Genomic DNA, 8,266 nt, shown 5'->3' with positions numbered 1-8,266 from the left:
CTTCTCATTCAAGAATGCGCATTATATTACCCTTTTTTATTTAATCTCGTGCTAGGGGTGGCAAGTGGGCCGGGCCCGGTCCTAAGTGGGCTTCGCGGGCCCGGTCCTAAGTGGGCCGGTCCTATACGGTCCGGTCCTAAACGGTCCTGGGCCTCGCGGGCTTATTGCTGGAACCGGCCCGGGACCGGGACCATGAACTAACGGGCCTGGGTTTCATGGGCCGGTCCCGGTCAGAAAACGGGCCTAAGCGGGCCCAACAGAAACTTTCTATTTTTAATTTTTTTTATAGAAGTTAGAGAAAAAAATAGTAATAAAGATATATAAGCTATATTCGATTTATATACTATATATACATCTTAAAATATATATATATATATACATAGTATACATCTTAAAATATACTATATATACATCTTAAGATATACTATATATATATAGTATAGTATAGTAGATCTTAATATATATATATACATCTTAAGATATATAAGCTATATATATATATATATATAGTAAGATAAGATGTATATATAGTATATCTTAATATATATCTACTATATATATCTAGTATATCTAGTATACTATGTATATATAGTATATCTTAAGATGTATATGTATATATCTTAAGATATATATATAGTATATCTTAAGATGTATATATAGTATAGTATATATAGTATATCTTAAGATGTATATATAGTATATCTTAAGATGTATATATAGTAGTATATCTTAAGATGTATATATAGTATAGTATATATAGTATATCTTAAGATGTATATGTAGTATAGTATATCTACTATATATATCTAGTATATCTAGTATCTTTTAGGCCAAATTTATCTTAGGCCAAATTCATAGTATATCTTAAGATGTATATATAGTATAGTATATATAGTATATCTTAAGATGTATATATAGTATAGTATATATAGTATATCTTAAGATGTATATATAGTATAGTATATCTACTATATATATCTAGTATATCTAGTATACTATGTATATATAGTATATCTTAAGATGTATATATATTATATCTTAAGATGTATATATAGTATAGTATATATACTATATCTTAAGATGTATATGTAGTATAGTATATATAGTATATCTTAAGATGTATATATAGTATATCTTAAGATGTATATATAGTATAGTATTATATATATATACTATACTATACTATAATATATATATATCTACTATATATATCTAGTATATCTAGTATACTATGTATATATAGTATATCTTAAGATGTATATGTAGTATAGTATATATAGTATATCTTAAGATGTATATATAGTATAGTATATATAGTATATCTTAAGATGTATATATAGTATATCGAATATAGTTTATATATCTTATGAGATGTATATATAGTATAGACTATAGTATAGTATAAATATAAGCTTATATGTATACTATACTATACTATAATATATATACATCTTACTATATATAAGCTATATTCGATTTATATACTATATATACATCTTAAGATATACTATATATACATGTATATCTACTATATATATCTAGTATACTATGTATATATAGTATATCTTAAGATGTATATATAGTATAGTATATATAGTATATCTTAAGATGTATATATAGTATATCTTAAGATGTATATATAGTATAGTATATATACTATATCTTAAGATGTATATGTAGTATAGTATATCTTAAGATGTATATATAGTATATAAATCGAATATAGCTTATATATATATATATATATATATATATATATATACTATACTATAGTCTATACTAAAATATACTATATATACATCTTAAGATATACTATATATACATGTATATCTACTATATATATCTAGTATACTTAGTATATCTTAAGATTTATATGTAGTATAGTATATCTTAAGATGTATATATAGTCCAACGTTTTTTTTTTTTTTTTTTTTAAAAAAAAAAATTTTAAAAAAAAAACAATTAGCCGTTGGGCCCGCTAGGCCCGTCAAGGGAGCCGGGCCGGTCCCGGGCCCTAACGGGCCAACCGGTCCCGGGCCTGACGGGCCAAATCATAGGACCGGCCCACGAGACCGGACCAGGCCCGCTAAAACCGGACCAAACGGTCCTGGCCCGTTTAACCGTTTGGCCCGCGGTCCTAGGCCGGTCCCGGGCCTGGACCGGCCCACTTGCCAGGCCTATCTCGTGCTAAGTGTGCACATATCAAAGGGACTCCCTTATTCCATACAATTCCATGTATAATTCAAAATACTCCCTCGTTCTTCACAATACTTGAGTTTAATTCAAATCACACATGTCCCCAAGTTGTAGGAATATATTCAAGTTGCGTATTAAATCCTAGACTATCAGACATAACTTTCAACATCCCTGATATAGAATATCGTAACTATTGCTCGTAATGAGTTTTTAATTGTCGTACAAGCACTTCATGAAAATTGTACCCTTCTGATCATAAAGGTTACTGATAATACCTCATTCATTTGTTCTTAATAACTATAACCTTTCCTCTTATTCTTCCTTTTTTTAATAAACCATCACTTTATAGGTGACATCTGATTACTTAGACGCTCCCCCACTTAGGAGCAAATGAAATTTGAAACTATTACCTACCACTCAAAGAGTTAACTGAAATTTTGGATAAATTTTCTCGGACCATTTACATGCTCACCTGCTTTTACATCATTTATTTTGTCAAAAGCTTTCTGGCGGGCTCCCCCCAATTCGAAATCTCTATTTTACCGCTTCAATCTTTCATCGTACATTGTCTTTTGTTTCATCATTATACCGATATGCTCATTATTCTAACAATATGATATATTGGTTATACTCGTAGGAACTTTCTTTGTTCATTTTCGTATCCAAGTATCACGTCGCTACTAGCTGCAACATATATTTCTAAGGGCCATTATTTTTTGCCCTTGTGACATCTTTATAGCTAGCACTTCACTCTTTCATGTTCACTCTATCTTTGAAATCTCTTCTAATATTTCACCCTTCAATCTATGCTCTAATACAATTCTAGCAAGTACGACTACCTTGCGCCTTTCATCTCATGCTTAAATTTGCTGAACAAGTATGACTCCCTTAGGCTACATCCACATATCATTATATAACTTTTCACAACATATATCATCTTCACAATGCTACATGTTAGAATTACACATCCTATCTTTATGCCACCATCATGTTCTCAAGCCGCATATATATATATATATGAGATTCCGTAGTATATATCTCTGAAATTATATTTCTTGCTCTTAAGTCTTTTCATGAAACTTTATTTTTTATGGCATCCCACCGAGTAGGCTAATACTTATGATAAAGATGGCATGCATGTAGGGTCTTATTACCTCATGTCATCATCACAATGTGAACTCTTTTGGTCGTAGCTAATACCGCGTATTTATATCAACATGTTTCATACGATAATTGTATACTTGCATATTTTCCCATTCTTCATGGTATTGTTGACCTCGTCCATACACATTCATGTAGGGATTTATGACACATTATCATATAGTCTTAGAACTCTTGTAACTTCTCAATCTCCAAATCCGTACCATAACCGTTTTCAATCATTGTTTTGAGCCTTACGTCGTACACCTTATATGTGTAACTTTCCAACAACTTTAACTTAGCTCATGAGCCATTTCTATATTTATTCTTCTTGAATCATAAGGATCCGTTCATTCACAAGTTAACTGCTCTTTCAATATCGGGCACATATAGAGTTGCTTTGAGATCATTCTTGAAAATTCTCATTTTTTTTTCATTTGAACATAACAAAATAAGACATATCTCGACTAGAAAAACTCAAGGGTATCATTCCACATCATTTTCTTTTTCTTCTCTAACAACCTATATTATTTTTTATACCCTCCAAGATTATTTCTTTTGCACATCTCATGCCTTAATATTTTTACGCTTACCTATTTAAGTTCACATACTTTATCCTCGCATACCTTGGTATGTATAATTAGAGATTGACTTTTATTTGTATCACATTCATCATCTGGAGGAACTCAAGGTTGTCATGCACATCTTTTACATATGGCATACTTCATCTATCCTCAACTAGTACTTAACCGTGGCACTTTATTTCTTATGTGTCACTTATATTACGTATGACACAATCATGACGATAACCTATCATGCTCAGAGGAAACCCGATGTCTAGTATGATTAAGGTTCATGTCCCTCATCCCGTAACATTCTCTTTTTGAATGATCAAGAAAGTCTTTTTCTTTTGGAAATGTGTCTTTGGTCATTATTGACATTGTCTTAACTATGCCAAACTTCTTATGAGTCATACTATGTTTACCACAAACTTGAATGATTCACATTCACTTATCAATTAGATCCATATCACCTCTCTATATCTTGTCATGATAATTTAAGATGCAACATCTTCACTTACCATATTTTTTTTGTACCTTTGCTAAACTCGTTAATGGTGATTACCATAGTAAACAGTCCCTCTAATATCTTGACCAACGATCTTGAATTGAATTCTAGGGCCTAACATATGTGCCCTTATTCGCATCCTTTAGTAAAGTTCTTTATAAGTCAGGACATAATCCCGACAATACTAGTTGACATCATCACCATATTTTCTTCCATGATTTCTCAGTATTCGACTGATAATTATTATTTACCAAAGTCATGTCTGTTGACTGTATCAGTCCAATCTATTCTCAACTTATCCTTCCATTTTGAACAAATCTGATACTTTCTAGCGATTAGCTCAAACATCTTATACTATAACTTGAACATTGAGCTTCATTGTCGTCACTTCGATATCTTCCTCAACAAGAATTCAATACGATCGAGAATTCGTACTCTCACTTCAGGAACAAATGCACGATATAGAGTATGAGAAAAAGTGAAACTCCCTAGATGTCTTTGTAGCCTCCCCGATATAAGTGTGGCCGGCAACACACAGATAAGAGGGACTCTACTTGACATGACTCCATAGACTTCCTAGGACTCGACATAGAACCTAGTGCTCTGATACCAAGTTTGTCACGAACCAACATTCACGTGACCGGCACCCGGCACACTACCCGACCCAAGCGAACCAAACCATGTGATGCACCCAAATCATATGCATGAAAACCAATTTAACTGCGTAACCTCCTTGAAAATCATATACATTTTTCAAGTTAAATGATAAAATATTTTCCAATTTAAAATCACACATGATATCTTTTATGATAATAACAATGAGACTAAGTAAAATAAATATACTTTCATGTATGTCGTGTACAACCCCGTTATTACAACCTTTCACAACTATCTATGGAACCTCTATATCAAAGAATAGAACCAACGGTTGGAGTAGTTCCAACAAAATAAAATAAGAAAAAATATGATAGCTACCACAAAATAAAAGTGGTGCTTCATAATACCTCGGAAAGACAGTCATCCTGGCCTGACCACATCCCACGTATCATACATCATCCTAAAATATGTAAAGTAAGCAGGGCCCTGGAGGGGGCCCCTAAGGGCTGAGTCTACCACAACGGTACTCAATAAGTGTCATAGACTCTCTCTAACTTAAGTTCTTGGGACAAACTTTATAAAAAACAATGCACCAATATTTGATATAAAACGATAAGAAATTTTATCAATTCACGACCCTTGTTATTTTAAATAACAACCAAGTGAGATATAACCCACAATATAAACTTTTAAAATATTTACATCAATCTAAGATTTTGGATAAAATCGTACAAAATCATTCCATTTGCTTTAAGTCATCGAAATCACTTTCGGTTCCTTAGGCCTAAACATAAGGAAATAATCCTTACCTTTCACTGGGAGTACTATACCATCACTGACACAAGAAGGTCAACTAAGTTATGTACCTAGCGGCAAGTATCATATACCCTACTTGCTCAGATCGTCTCATTATAGTGCCGTACGAATCGACTCAGCCATGCTAATAATAGCACAAAATAGTACTCTCTCAAGGGAGAGCACTCTGCCGTAGTCTATACCATAAAGTTGCCATCTACGCCTACACCGGCACGTGTATTTTCATGATAACGAACACGATATATCCGAAGTCAATCTCGGTGAACACAAGTAACTCCTAAAACATTTGATACTTCAAAATAGATTCATAGCATAGTAGCCTCAATTGATCTATTTTTATCAAATCATAGCATTTATAGAAAATCTAAATCCTTTGAACAAAATTTAAATAAATAACCTTTTACATGCTAAAGCCTTTATAAATTTAACATCAATCTTTAAAAGATACCACAAGTGCTATTATGTTTGTCAATTTCCAAAACAAATACTTTCCATGGTCTAAGGTAATCATCCTCGTTGTCCAAAGGCAACCTTCATGGTCCAAAGGAAATTTGCATCATGTTTAAATTTTTGCAATAACCCATATATATTCGCATGCACTGTGTTTTAGGTTTTGCAGGCAGCTCGGGAGATAATCGTTTTACAAACAGGAGCATTCTCGCTCCGGTTTCCATTCACAATGTTCACATCCTTTGACTATCTCAAACATAACTGATGATCAACAATTGATTACCCTTTGTTCTATAACCGTTCAACTATTTGCCTTATACATCCGTAACATTGAAATTCGCATTCACGGCTCCACCAAAATTATCTGTTACCTACGAAACTACCCTACCCAAAATATCCTTTTTCAAAGCATATGACCACTCCTATAACGACTACATCGGTTTCGTTCGCCGTTAAATCCAAAACTACAAACGGCTTGATTCCCGAAACAACCGGGATATGTAGGCAACTCAAGAACCAGGGTTCAACCTCATTTTTTCAAAATACATCATTCCTCACTCACTTCAAATAAAATTGGTTATCATTTTCTTTACCCGACAACTCTTTCATCATTCCCGGGTAAAGAGGGGCAGCTGTTAATACCCAATTTTGCCCTCATATTTTACAAATAGTATATATACTTTCAAAGTATCATTTTGCATCATTACTTAATTCACAAGAGTTATACAAGTATTTTATATAGTTTTTATAATTTTTTTAAAAAAAATTAAAATTGATTTTCTTGCATTTAAATTACTTGAATATTTATTAATTACCTCTTAAATTATTTTGTGATGACTTAATCATCCAAAAGTTTTTATTTCCATCCACATATATGTTTCAGAATATTTTACTTTATTTTATATAATTATATTTATATTTTAAGCTACTTACATAATTTTGCAATAATAGCCTATATGTTGTGCATAATTACATTTTTATTACATTATTTGTACCCAAATAATATTTTATATTTTTACAATGTTAAATTATTATTTTCAAGCATATTACTATGTAAATAATAATTTTATTGTTTGTTAATTACTTTTTATAAATAATTTTTATAATATTTCGTGTATTTAATTTATAGCCCAAATATGGGGCTAATTTCGGACCAAACACACCCAATTCACTGGCCCAGAGATCCCCAAACCTGAGCCCATTCTCCTTTGGCCCAAACCAAATGACCCCTCTCCCAAACCCGGCCGAGACCCGTTACAATGACCCGCTCCGTTGTCTTCTAATCCTAGCCGTTGATCTTTCAGGATCAACGACCCACAATCACCCTCTACTATAAACTAACAAAACCCATCCGAAACACTACCATTTCTCTAAGACCGTTGCCCCTAAATCCTCTTTTCTCCTCTCCTCTCAAACTCTAGCAGCCGCCTCCCTAATTCTGTCCAACTCCGACCTCAATATGGAATCAATCCGTGATTCCCTTTCCATTTATGCTCTGTCTCATTATTTCTTATACTATTTTAGTATCACATATTAGTCGCTTATTTTTGGCAAGTGCCATGCTCCGAATCGAGGGAATCAAGCTCTATTTTGTTTAAATCCAGACGATATTTCATTTGTATACACTCATTACCAGGCTGTATGGGTCCGATTCAGTGAGATCTCTGACTATTTGTGTTCTCCTTCTTGAACCAGGGTTTACCCGATTTTTCTCCTAAATTTATTCTGAATTGATTTTGCATGCTTTTCTTTACTTATTTTTGTGTTTGATTAATTATGTTTTCTTGTTTGTTCGTTCAATTTTACTACTATATAAACCCCTCTCCTAATCCCCTTTAACTGTCACGCCCAAAAATCGTGGAGCGCGACCGGCGCTCAACCGAGTGAACCCGACCGAGCAAGCCTGTTAGATTTATTTTACCCAAACTCATTCATGAATAAAGAGAATATATGTTTTCCTTAATTAAATAATAAAGTGGTCGTGTCAGCAGTTACCAAT

The sequence above is a fragment of the Nicotiana tabacum genome, chromosome 17, assembly GCF_000715075.1.
Source record: "Nicotiana tabacum cultivar K326 chromosome 17, ASM71507v2, whole genome shotgun sequence".
In the NCBI taxonomy this organism is placed as follows: Eukaryota; Viridiplantae; Streptophyta; class Magnoliopsida; order Solanales; family Solanaceae; genus Nicotiana; species Nicotiana tabacum.
This window is presented reverse-complemented; position numbering follows the sequence as displayed.